We start from the raw sequence: 14,085 nt of genomic DNA on the forward strand, positions 1-14,085 counted from the left end.
GCTGTGGCACCCCACTTATGGAATGCACTCTTGAAGGACCAATTGGCACCAACATTGGTCTTGAGTGCCAAGTTAAAATCTGGCTCTCTATTAATGCTTTTGAGGTTTAATTTTACTAATTTTTGAAGTATACAGTATAGGGTTTGAAATATATTAGCCTGTTCTGCTGTTTTAATCTGGTGATTTATGTAATTCATTGTTGTTCTATTTAAATTACTCTGTTTTTACCTGAAATTGTTTTAAACTGTTTATATTGTCTTAATGTTATGCCACAATGAAATCGCATGATAAAGGACAGAAATAATTTAAAGAAAAAACTATATTAAAAAGTAAGCTTACATACAATCCTCTTGCTGCAGCAACTCTTTTAAAAAAGGTTTAAATATTTATGTTAATAATGGAAAAAACAAACATTTGGAAAATGGTTCTAAAAGTGTCAGGAGAAAGTGTATGGTAAGCTGTCATTCTCATGCACCAGCAGACGGAGCGGTAATCCAAAGCCAACGTTCTTTTGTGTTACTTCCATTCACTCCCCTCTGCTCTCCCCTCTCCCCAGAAAAAAATATTTTCCTGTATAGTCAGCATGATGCGTTCTTTCATTTAAAGCACCTTACATTTAGGCAGAAGGATGTCTGTGATGCAACAAGATGGAAGGAACATCCACATTTATACAGCATTATAAAATAGATAAATGTCTGCACAGGCAGCCTTTGGAAGGCAGCCATAGCCAGCTGGGTAGTGGAGGCTTGGGAACATCCCAGTAGTAGGTAGACTACTTCTCCATGCCATCCAGTGAGAGGTTGGTTCTTACCATGAATATTCATTCTTGGATGGCCCATCTATTCCTTCCCACATTGGCTGCAAGCTAAGTACGATTAAATATAAATTTAAAAAACCTAAAATAAATAAAAATAAAGAACAAATAGGTGGTTAAAATAGGTGCACACATAAAACAGTTGTCTAAAGCAGGCTTCATAATGAAATGACATGAAGTAAGAGGGAGTCGACGGAAATAACAGAAAAGAACATTGGTTTTGGACTCCTACTTCATCTGCTGTCATGTGGAAATAACCCCAACAGTATGTGGATTGTGCCTCCAGGTCATCCAAGAAGGAACATTCACAGTAAGTACCAGCCTCTCAATTGCTATAAAATTGTAATTTTGCTTTCACCACACTCATAATGCTCCCTCATTTCACAGGAAACCATTCGGGAAGTAGCAGTTCTTGATGGTCTAAGAGTTGTGGCCCACAGTGATAAAATGTTTGTTGTTGTTATTAGTAATAAGTAGTAGCAGGAGGAGTGCAGCGTCATCGTCAGAACTTAAAGTCTGGGTTGTCTTAGGCCTTAAAGGTTGTCTTATGGTATCAGAGGCAAGAATCACTAAACCACTTAATCTAATGTGAGTTTCATCAGGGCCTTGAGAGGATAGACATATTTTTCCATGTACTGAACCTCTTGTTCCAGAACAACTATTTCTCTGGAGCCTTGCCCAATGGTGAGTGTTTCCTGGACATACTATAAGGCTTTGTGTTTTGGACTGGCTTTTATTGAACAGGAATAAAATTTGTTCTGGTTATCTGATTTACATAATGTCCAGTAACCAAACTGAATTGTTAAGTAAACAATCAATTTATTACCTGTTGTTCTAAACTAGGATTTTTGTTCAAAGCTTTTGCACAGGGCAAACGCTTTTTAGGACAAAGTAAATGAAATGCATTAAAAAGAAGAAACAATGCCTGTAAAAATGAGCTAACCTCATGATCGCTTAAGAACATGATCATTTCATAGTCACTAAAATACATGGCTCCAATGGAAAGTAAACTCATCCCTCCATATTTGTGGATTTGATATTTGTGGATTTGATTAATATGTTCTCTCTAGGAATATGTAGGTCCTCCAGTGCAACTCTGTTCAACTAACTAAAAGTTGCACTGAAAGCTCTAGAGATTCCTAGAGAGAATACTCTACTAGGCATTTGTAGCTCCTCCAGTGCAGTTGTATGGTCAATGTCTGTTGTACATTGATCACAGAGTTGCACTGGAGGACCTAGAAATTTGTAGAGATGTCCTCTCAGATAAAAACATGGTGTTTTTGTTATTTGCAATTTTCCCATATTCACTGGGATCTTGTGCCCCTAACCCTAGCAAATATGGAGGGACAAGTGTATTTCTCTCCTTTTACCCAGAGACTCTTTCAAGCTGCAATTATGTTGGGGGGGGGGAGGTATCTCATTAAATGCAATGAAAATAAGAATGAGGAGGGATGTCTCAGCCTGACTGGGAAGGCTCCAGAGTGTAAAGGTTCCCTTTTTCTACCACAGATCTTCAGATCTTCAATTAATAGCTTTTTACATTAAGCCTAGATTTGTCATTTATGCACGTATATTTCCTTCCTGCCTAACAAAATAATCCCATAAGAAACGTAAACATATATGTAACCCTACAGAGGTCAGCCCATTGTTATGCCAAGTGGCACATAATGCTCCTGTAGAGCCAGGAAACAAAGCATATTATGCAGGGCACCACTGGGGCCCAATCCACTCTTCCATACCAGGAATTGGGACGAAATACCCAAGCTTTTTTTATATACTGGGTTCTCATACTCTCATGTTGTATCACAAGGAAAATGAATCGTCTGCTAATTTTCTGAGATGATACCCTTTCATAACTTGAGGTAAGAGAACTGGGCACTCAGGTCTCCTCCAGAACATATTTTCTACTTGTTGAAAGGATCATTGCTGTTTATCACACGTGAAACTGGAACTCTAAACCAAAGCGCTTCCGTCACTTTGAATCCAAAGCAATTCATGTGATGAACTATCACACGTGAACGAAATTGTGGTAATTACAGGGTCAAAGCAGAGTGAGTGCACATTGTATTACCACACTGGTACATACCATGCAGATTCAACGATTTAAATCGGCACCCTTGCTCAATGGGGGTCTGAAAACATCGTGAACCTTTGCACTTCCGGGGTGAAGAAGGGGGCCACTTCCTGGTTCCAGTTTCATGTGAATGCTAGCCTCGCGTGAATGGCAGCTTCATGTTTCCTCTTCCCTTCTATTATATTCTCCCTGAAACATGCGAATGTGCCATCCTTGCCAGCCCCCAAACCCTGCCAACATCATCCAAATTTGCCCTCCTTGACAGTCCTCCATTCCTCCCTGAAACATCCAGGACTCATTCTGTGGGCTCTGGAGTCCGTTTTTGCATTCAAACCAGCACCCACTGCCCACTCTCAGCTCTGTACATGTTAAAATGTGAATATATTAATTCCCCAATAGCTCTCTGCCCTTTCCCCAGCAGCATTTCCCCTTTGGCAACAATGGAAGCAGATGGAGTACCAGAAGCAAATAGAGCAAAATTGCAGCGCCGCATCATGGGAAATGTTGGACCTTGGAGGTTGCGGGGTGTACCAGGACGGAAGCAAAGCTGCATTCCTCACCAGACTGATTTAGAGTAAAATTGAAGTGAGCTTAGAAGCAATTTTTGTGAGCGCTTATTACCGAATTCACCAAAATGAGGAGTCACTTTGGATTGACTGCAGGAGTGCCTTGGAATGACCCCCCCAATAGAAAGCAATCACTTGTGATAATATATCACGTTATCACGTGAATTCACATCGTTGGACCCACAGTGGATTCAGGTCAGAGCTGCAAAAACCTGTGTGATAAACACCATGGTTTCAGTATGCTGTTTCATCCATGTTATCATCACTCCCACTTCTGTAGTCATCACCACCTTCAAAACAGGAAGCAATACAGTCATTCTAAAGGTAAACTTATTAGTCTAAGGTGGTATCCAGACCAGCACCTTGTGCCGGCCTGGATATGTGCTAGGGTTGCCTTGGGGCGTCCTTTACAGATGCCCCGCAACCCTAGCACATAACCGCGGCGTCAAAATGGCAGTGTCCTGTCTACATGGGCGCTGCCATTACAATGTCATGGCCACGCCGCAGCCAAACAGTACCATCAGGGGCTAGCCTGGAGAAAGAGGCTCCTCCCTCCCTAACTGTCATCTTTCGGCCTCTGGGGGAGAGAGAAGGCTGGCCCAGTACCATCAGGGGCTAGCCTGAAGAAAGAGGCTCCTCCCTCCCCAACTGTCATCTTTCGGCCTCTGGGGGAGAGAGAAGGCTGGCCCAGTACCATCAGGGGCTAGCCTGAAGAAAGAGGCTCCTCCCTCCCCAACTGTCATCTTTCGGCCTCTGGGGGAGAGAGAAGGCTGGCCCAGTACCATCAGGGGCTAGCCTGAAGAAAGAGGCTCCTCCCTCCCCAACTGTCATCTTTCGGCCTCTGGGGGAGAGAGAAGGCTGGCCCAGTACCATCAGGGGCTAGCCTGAAGAAAGAGGCTCCTCCCTCCCTGTCATCTTTCGGCCTCTGGGGGAGAGAGAAGGCTGGCCCAGTACCATCAGGGGCTAGCCTGAAGAAAGAGGCTCCTCCCTCCCTAACTGTCATCTTTCAGCCTCTGAGGGAGAGAGTAGGCTGGCCCAGTTCCATCAGGGGCTAGCCTGAAGAAGAAGAGCCCTCTCTCCGGTCCATCTGCCTTGGTCCAGGCCTCAGAGGGAGAGAAGAATGCTGGACCTGATTCCCTCCCTCTCTCACCATTCCCTTCTCCTTTTGTGTCGTGTCTTTTAGATTGTAAGCCTGTGGGCAGGGAACTGTCTGTTATCCCCTCTATTGTAAACCGCTCGGATTCTCAGTGATTGGGCGGTATATAAATAAAACCTATTATTATTATTATTATTATTATTATTATTATATGCACGCACCGCTGCAGGGCACTTGTGGCACCCTTTCAGCGGTGCTGGAAGGAGCTCCGAAATAGAGTTCCTTTCGCCACACGTATCGCTGGCGTGGCCTTTAAATGGTCGCGCCAGCGATACGGAAGAGAAAGGGGCCGAGCAGTTGAAGCTTCCAAACTTGGAACAAGGGTAGCCCCATGTAGAGTGCATTGCAGAAATCAAGATGAGAGGTTCCCAGAGTGTGTATCAATGTTTCAAGGTCCCCCCCCCCCCCCCGTCCAGGTAGGTTCACAGCTGGTGAATCAACCGAAGTTGATAACAAGCACTTACGGCCATCGACTCCACCTGTGAAGTCAGCTGGGGGGGGGGGGCTAATCCAGGACTACGCCCAAGTAAATGCAAAGTAAATACATTACTTTGCATTTAAAAAGTAACATCTTTAGAAGGAGATCAGTTGTTCTTTTGAGAAACTGAGACAGCTTGAAAGCACATAAAAAGAAAAAAAATCACCCAACAGCAGTATGAATCTTTAATTTTTAAAGATGTTTCCTGCCTGAGGATGGGATGCAAGCCAATTACAAATGCAAATAATTTCCTTCTATTGACAGAATGATTCCATCAAAAAATACTCATCTCTAATGATATTCTAAGGATGCTAAGATATTCTTCAGCAATATAACACAATTTTACCATTCTTTAGCCAAATTTGACAGACATACAGCCATCCTAATCATATTTTACTTGCTAGTCAAACTGTATTGATTTCAATGCAATTTACTTGTGAATAAAGTGCTTTTAGGACTACAGACATAGAGCATGAGATGAGACCAAAAACAATTGTAACTTACAGTATTATAGTTCTCAATATTGTCAACGCAATCATGAAAATATAGGATAGATGGTTTAAAAAACAAAGTATGTGTTGATTCAGTATTTCTTAAAAGTGTGGAAAATAGGACATCTCTTGTTTTTTGGGGGGGGAAAAACAGTAACACCCAACTACTCCAGATTGAAACCAAGTAAAGGGGAAAATGGTGAAATGGTACGCCTTAGCCCCTAGCAGCTGAGAGGGTCTTTGCCATTAAATTAAAACAAAACAAAATGGGAAGCAGCATGGAGGAGGAGGTGGTACAGCCTTCTCAGGTTTTGGTAGTTATGTGCCTTTTCCAGATGTCAAGGCACTGCTGATCCCTGCTCCTGAGTGTTCTGTTAGATAAGAAAGACAACACCTCTTCATGTTCTTCATCATATTCCTCCAGTTCTTCTATTTCTTCTTCTTCATCATCATCTTTGTTCTTCTCTTTGTTTTTTCCTCCTCACCTAATTTTTCCCCATCTCCTTTCTTTTCCAACCCTTATTAATGATTAATAACTGCCACATTCTTTGATCTTCCATCTGAAAGCAGGAACTGGGGCAAGGGGAGCGACAGCACTTCAAATGTAATAAACTAGCAACTAAAATGATTTAAAAATAACTATTGGAGAAAGCATCTGTATGACCTAGCCCTTGGATATGAAAAGCCCTAGTGCAGAGACAAGAAATTGTTACAAACAGCCCCCAACAGGAAGATTAAAACAACCAGCATAACCTAGCAAAACCAGAGGATCTGTCAGAACTCTCACTTTAAACCAATCCAAAACAGCCCTATATTGTTTTGTTCTCAAATCGCTCGCTAAAAAGAAAATCCTTCCACATAGCCCTCAGGTCATTCTGTTAGTTTTCTTCAAAATGTTATATGGATTGAACAACCCTAATCTGCAAATCCAAAAACTGAAAACCTTCAAAAACTTATACTCTTTGCCGTCGACCAACCACTTTGCCTTTGAGGCAGCCACTGCAGCACTCCTGCTCTCTCAGATCCTCAGTCTCTCTCCAGCCCTGTATCTCATACACAACACAAGTAGTGAAAAAAGGGACACAAGGCTGCAGAGAGACAAATGTGCAGAAGCACTGCTACCTGGATAGTGGAAGCAGGCAACTGGCAGCATAAATAGAATAAAGAATAGAGCAGGATTGGGGGTCTGTGAAAGATAGGAATTCAAAGCATAGTGCTCGGCATGAATCAACACCCCCTGCCATTTCACAAATCCTTCAGCCTCACGAACACAGTGCATTGCGTTCAATGCCACTTGTGTTCCAAAACAAATTTTAAAATATTCCACATCTGAAACACATCTGGTTCCAAGCATTTCAGGTAAGGGATACTTGACCTTTTTCAAACAATGATGACATATAAAACAGACCTCACCTCTATCTTTTTCAGTGCATTCACATGACTGTAGCTTTTCAAGTTACATTTTTAACCTATTGGGGATTTCCACTTGCTAAAGTAAAGAAAAATCTCTTATCCTTGTACTCTTCCAAATTCACATAAATAGATAATATCCTTAACTTATAAAAATGACATAGCTTCTCATATGGAAGATACTGAAGAAAGAAGATATGAATACAATATAAACTAAATCATTATGTGGAAATCACTAAGCAACAAAACTTGTCTGAAAATCTGAATCTGTTTATATTCCATTAGGCGCCTTACAGACGGGCCTAAGCGGCGCCGTCATTGCACCAGGAATACGCGCGAGGGGTGGCGCTTCCAGACGTGCCTTGCCCCTCGCGCGTATTCCGTACGGCAAGATGGCGGCGCCCTATACAGAGGGCGCGGCCATCTTGACGTAACGGACGCGCAGCGTCCAGACGTCTAAACCCGGAAGAGCTGTCGCGAGTGTGCACTTTGGCACTTGCGGCGGCTCTTCCGGGTTGCCGGAAGGAGTGCAATTTCTGCACTCCTTTTTTGCAGCGCGGAGGAGTCGCGCAGTTTGGCTGCTGCGGCTCCTCCGCGCTGCAACCGGCAGCGGCCCAAGACTGCCCCTTTTGGGCGGTCTGTAACGGGCCTTAGATTTCTTTGAATAAAACTCTATCATAGAAATAAGAGTGGTATGTGCATGTGTGTGCATGTGTTTTTAATGGTATGCAGAGCTTTTAAATATTCCATGAGGACTACGACATTATTTAACTCATAGAATCATAGAGTTGGAAGAAACCACATGGGCCATCCAGACCAACCCCCTGCCATGCAGGAAATCTAAATCAAAGCATCCCCGACAGATGGCCATCCAGCCTCTGTTTAAAGACCTCCAAGGAAGGAGACTCCACTACACTCCGAGGGAGTTTGTTCTGCTGTTGAACAGCCCTCACTGTCAGGAAGTTCCTCCTAATATTTAGGTGGAATCTCTTTTCCTGTAGCTTTAATCCATTGTTCTGGATCTTGTTCTCTTGAACAGCAGAAAACAAGCTTCCTCCTTTTTGAATATGGCATCCCTTCAAATATTTAAATAGTGCTATCATATCACCTCTTAACCTTCTCTTCTCCAGGCTAAACATCCCCAGATCCCTAAGTCGTTCCTCATAGGGCAAGGTTTCCAGACCTTTCACCATTTTAGTCACCCTCCTTTGGGCACGTTCCAGTTTCTCAGCATCCTTTTTGAATTGTGGGGCCCAGAACTGGACACAATATTCCAGGTGGGGCCTGACCAGAGCAGAATACAGTGGCACTATTACTTCTCTTGATTGCTTCCCCAAGGTCATTACCACCAGTTACTTCATAACTAGAGAAGAATCATTTACAAAAGCAAAGTTTTGAAATGCTAATTGATAGAAGAAATCATTTAAGGCAAGAAAAGTTTCTTTAAAAATATCCTCTTTTCCTGTGCCACTCAACATTCTTTCATCCCTCTCCTTAGAAAATCATGGGAAAACCAACACAAAGAATACTGAGCAATATTACTCAAAATCACAATCAACCCCACCATTCCAAAACAAACAAACAAACAAAACCCACAAATATTATGGATTCTAAAAGTCAATTACAGCACATAATTGAATATGCATGTATATAGCTCTTGGGAATCTTTTCCAATCTTTGCAAAATTAAAGGTAATTATTTTTGACAGCAATGTCTTTAATGTACAGTATATTTTGGCCAGTGCATTCATAATCCCAGATTCCTTAAAAGATCTCAGCACCTCATACAAGAGAAACTCAAGGATCATCTTTTAAGCCCCCTGGGCTAGTCACTAGCTCTTCAGTGCATATGCTGTCCATGACAGCACACTTAGGGGTGAAACAGACGGTCAAAATAAGCAGGTTTCTGGCTGGCTTCAAGGTGGGGTATTTAGATGACACACACCTTGAAGCCGTCCAGAAAGCACACCCAGGCTGCGCTACAGGGAGAAAAGCTGGACTAAAAAAGAACTGAATTTTTCTGCTTCTTCCCAGAAAGTGCACACTTTTACTTGTACGTATAAATGCACTGACACCAGGGCGGCTCTAGAGGAGTGCTCTTTCCAAACCCGAAATAACCCTAATTGTGCAGGTAAGTGTCCTATCACATGAGCACATTTAAAAGGGATGAAGCTGCTATACCCAACCGGTGAGTGTGGTAATGCCCAAATGAGAAACTATGGTGCAGTACAGACTGTTGAAAAACGGCGGCCTGCCGGTGCCTATTTTTCCTCTGGAGGGAAGCTGCAGCCACAAAACCATGCGGCTTCCCTCTGATGGAAAAAGTACCCACAAAAAGCAGGTTATTTTAAAGCCATGGGGGCTGCATAACAAGTGTGCCACTGGCACGCTCATTACATAAGCGCCACACAGCAATGTGTGGACGCCACACAGCACTTACATAACAATGGCAATGCCTGTGTAAGCAGTAATGGAAGAAGTGGTGCCACACACTGGAAGGAGTAATGGCTGCACCGGCACGAGCATGAGCCCCATTACTTCTAATGGGGCTGAAGCATACGTGGAATTTCTTTTATGTGGGGGGTGGTGGTGGTTGTGGTGGTCCGGAATGGATCCCCTGAATAAAAGAAAGGACCACTGTACATATTTTGCAAGCCCGACCACCTTTTTACATATTTCAAGTAGCAGGGCCATTAGGGATAGGCTGACCTTATTTCCTTGAGACGAAAATGTGACATTGGCATGGCAAAAATGGGATGGGTTTATGTAATATTCCACATTCATGAACAAAGTAAGACGATAACAAAAGTATTACTACATGAGCATATTGAGCTAACAATTATTCTGCAGTGAAGTATACATACACAAATTGAGGGAGACACAGAGTGGGACTGTATTTCACCATGATTATCCCATGCATATATCTCCAATGAAATAATCTTATACAACAAATTTTGGTCTTTCATCACCCTATCATAAAACTTCTTACATTCCATGACACATTTTTTTCACAGGTACAATTTCAAACAGGTATCTTCAAACCATTTCCGCAACATAACAGGATGTTTTTCTTGAAAACAGGACAAAATTGACATTTGAACCCTAACTCCAAAACAGGTTCAGCACCTTGGATAGTTCCTGTAACGTTTGGCCTAATATGTGGGAGAGAGTTACTGTCCACTAACAGGGGAACCATCAGCCATCACTGCTGAGTTTATCAACAGACCCTTACTATATACTGATGATCAAGTTGCAAATTTTAAATGACACTGGTTAGGATAAGTATGCTAATCAACCAGTTCCTCTATCCCACATCTTAAATGTCTCATCCCAGTTTCAATCTGCTCTCTTTGTCTGCTTAGTAAATTTTAGGATTAGAATTTTCAATATCACCTATTGCAATACTGAGACTGGGGATATACTATTTAGCTCAGCATTATGAGATTTATTAGCAAAGGATTAAAAGGATCAAGGAAACAATTACCTTATCATATTTGTTCAGTCTTCATATTATGCTTTGACATTCACAATGCTCAAAGAAATAATTCTGAAAAGCTTGAAACTTGATACTCTTAACAGCATGACTGACAACATTTGAGGTATTTAAAAACCTGCTTGTACTTATTTGGAACTGATAGGTTCCTGATATAAAATATTTGGAGGGCTGACACACATACCTATGCATTTTTATTCAGAAGTTCCACTGTCCTCAATAAGGCTTGTTCTCAAGGAAATATATAGGATATTTACAGACGGTGGCACTGAGAAATTCCTGCTTAATCTTATGAAATTTAAATAATTTTAATTAATTAATTTTAATTAGTAATTAAATATGTCCTACAGGTTCCATTATACCAGTCCAACACACAAAATCAGGTTCAGTAAATATAAGGTGGGCCCTTGTTATCCACTGGGTTTGGTTTCTTGGCAAGATTTGTTCAGAGGTTTGCCATTGCCTTCTCCTGAAGCTGAGAGCATGTGACCTGCCCAAGGTCATCCAGTGGGTTTCATGGCTAAGCGGGAATTGAACTCAGGTCTCCAGAATCATAGTCCAATGCTCAAACCACTACATCATGCTGGCCTTCAAAACTAGGTTTGCCTTAGGGCTGTTGTAAGTAAGAAACTACTTGAAGGCACAAAGCAACAACAAACTGATCTCCTCTCACTGGTCTGGTCACCCTCCATGTTTTCTTTCTCCTGTCTGGAGTACCTCTTCTTTGCATCTCCTGATACTCTAATTGCTGCTGTTGAGCTCTAGGATAAAGTATAGATTTCATTTATTTCAAATCGGCTGGATGTGTGGTCCCTATGTAGGCAGACATATAGCAATGTTAAATCTCTTTGAACAAATGTTGCCAAGAAAACCCCTTGGATAGGTTTGCTTTACAATCACCATAAAACAGAAACAATGTTATACAACATACAACAATAATTAGCTTGCTGATTTCCTGTTAGAAGCTGTACAATAAAACCTGCTATTTCCCAGAGGATCTGCTTGGCACATTTTTATTCTTGTGTATTCAACCTGGCAAGGGGACGGACACAAATGCTACATAGCTCTGTGTGAAACACTAGACCAATCTGTCAGGACTTGGTATTGCCAGGTTTGCAGCTCCCATGCACACATACATATTTCAAGAATGCAAAGGGATCTTTCAGCGCCTTTGAGACTAACTGTGCAAAAGATGTTGTAGCGTGAGCTTTTGTAGACTCAATCTACTTCTTCAAATGCATGAAAGCTCGTGCTACAACTTCTTTCACATAGTTAGTTTCAAAGGTGCTGCAAGATGACTTTGCACAATGATATTCTCGATTGACATGCCTATGTCAATGAATCATATTCCGAAAATGTATAAGAGCTCTTGGAAACTACACAAAGCAACACATTAATCTGGAGCAGCTAGTGAATGCTTGAATTTGGCAATGGTCTCAATGAGGGTTGATAAACTGATCTTGAATTGCACCAACATGGAAGCTTCACACACTGTCACAACACACTCAGGTGGCCCCAGTGGTGTTGAGTATCTTTTATAGTGGGTTTATCAGCTCTGGTTTTGAAAGAGCTGCACTGGTTAAATTATTGGCTTATGGGGTCAATTTAAACACCTTTAAAACATTATGTGTCTTGAGACACAAAGCACACTGCTGCCTAATACTTAGCTGTTTTGACTGGTTTTTTGGCTGAAAGGTGGGATATAAATTGAATAATAATAATAAAAGAAAAGAAAAAGAGCTTCTCTGTCTATACCATCCCTGCCAGGATGTCTTCAGATCGTCCCCAAAGCCCTACTCCAGTGATGGTGAACCTTTTAGAGGCCGAGTGCCCAAACTGCAACCTGAAACCCACATATTTATTGCAAAGTGCCATGTCCCTCTGGCGTTCTAGTAACAAACACTGGCAAACTCTGTGCTGGGGTGATGGCACATGTGCCCACAGAGAGGGCTCTGAGTGCCACCTCTGGCACGTGTGCCATAGGTTCGCCATCACTGCCCTACTCTGATTGCCATACAAATCACAACTGTGTTATGTAACTACAGAGGCAGCTTTCTCTGAGCTGGGCTCTTGTCTGGAATACTCCCCTTAAAGAGGTATGATAGATGTCTAACATACAATATTTTCAGCAGAAGAGTAAGAGTAAATTGCCTCTTTCAGTCAGGATTTGCAACTTAATTTTTTATTAGCTACCTGTTGTTATGGCTGTGGGGTGTTAGCCTTACTTATTGCACTGCATCAGGTTTTTAAGCACTGTAATGAATTATTTATCCAGAACACCAGCCTAACACTTCAAATGATGGTTAGAAATGTGAGCGTGTGCGTGTGCGTGCGTGTGTAGTTAGCTGCTTTTATCAATTACACATAGAGACACATACTCACACACCATCAGAAAAAATCTAAAATTAAGATCCACCAGGATACATTTGTATAGAAGCTTAAAAATATGAACTTCTGATTTTATTTTCTATATGGAAAGTGACAGTTAAAGGAATGCAAAACCATTTGAAACTAAGGGGCTCTTGACATATGGCTGGCTGTGTAGATTCCCTGTTAAAAGTGAGTGGACATCTGTACAAGGCCAATGTATCTATACACCAAGACAATAATAATAATAATAATAATAATAATAATATAGTCTGCTTTTCCCAATGGATCAAGGACTACTGCAATCCTGCTGCTCATGAAATACATCCTATGAGTCAAAACAACATTCTTCTGACCACTTCCTTGCAGCAGTGCACACATGGAAGCGGTGATGTTTCTGGCAACATTTCCCTGCCTGCACAAGCAGTTAGGAGGGGAGGCTGATGGTATTTTCCAAATCAAGAGCCACAGCCAGCTGACCTCCCCATCCACCCATTTAAGTATCACAAGCCTGACCAGCCTACAGCTGTGTTGCCAGAAAGCCTTGAAGATACTCCCCGGAAATTGGCAACAGTGCCCTATGGAGCATGCGCAAAACATTTTTCCAAGCCATCAACAAGATTTTCCCACATGTGTCTGATAAATAAATGCACTTTTGACACACTCTTGTGCAATAGTAATGCGCTTTTAATGTGCTGCTGTGCTCTGTGTGTATGATAATCAATTGTCCATTTGTGTGCTTTTCTAGGATGCCAGCACTTAACCATTTTTGGGATGCAAACACATAGGTCTCTGTATGAAAAAGCTCTATGGCTGCCTGTTTGCCTCCTGTTGCATTCTGGGGCTTGTAGTTCAGTGAGGCCTAAAACCTCTCTGGCTGAATATTCTAAATGCCCCTTCCCTAAACTGCAAATCCCAGGATGCAACAGGGGGCAAACAGAGGCAGTTATAGTGGAATAATAAAACTATATAAGAGCATAGCTTGATAATCTAGTGAGAGAAAGTCACAGGACAATCCACATTACCACTTTACCCCCTTATATCGTGCCGCTCTTCCACTTTAATTGCGCTGGCTGCCTCCTGTTGCATTCTGGGGTTTGTAGTTCAGTGAGTCCTAAGAGCCCTCTGGCTGAGGATTCTAAATGCTTCTTCTTAAAACTGCAAGTTCCAGAATGCACCAGGAGGCAGCCAGAGCAGTTATAATGGAACAGCAGCGCTATATAAGAGTGTAGTGTGG

This window comes from Sceloporus occidentalis, unplaced genomic scaffold, assembly GCF_023333645.1.
Source record: "Sceloporus occidentalis isolate IW3139 unplaced genomic scaffold, rSceOcc1.0.p SCAF_1, whole genome shotgun sequence".
NCBI lineage: Eukaryota > Metazoa > Chordata > Lepidosauria > Squamata > Phrynosomatidae > Sceloporus > Sceloporus occidentalis.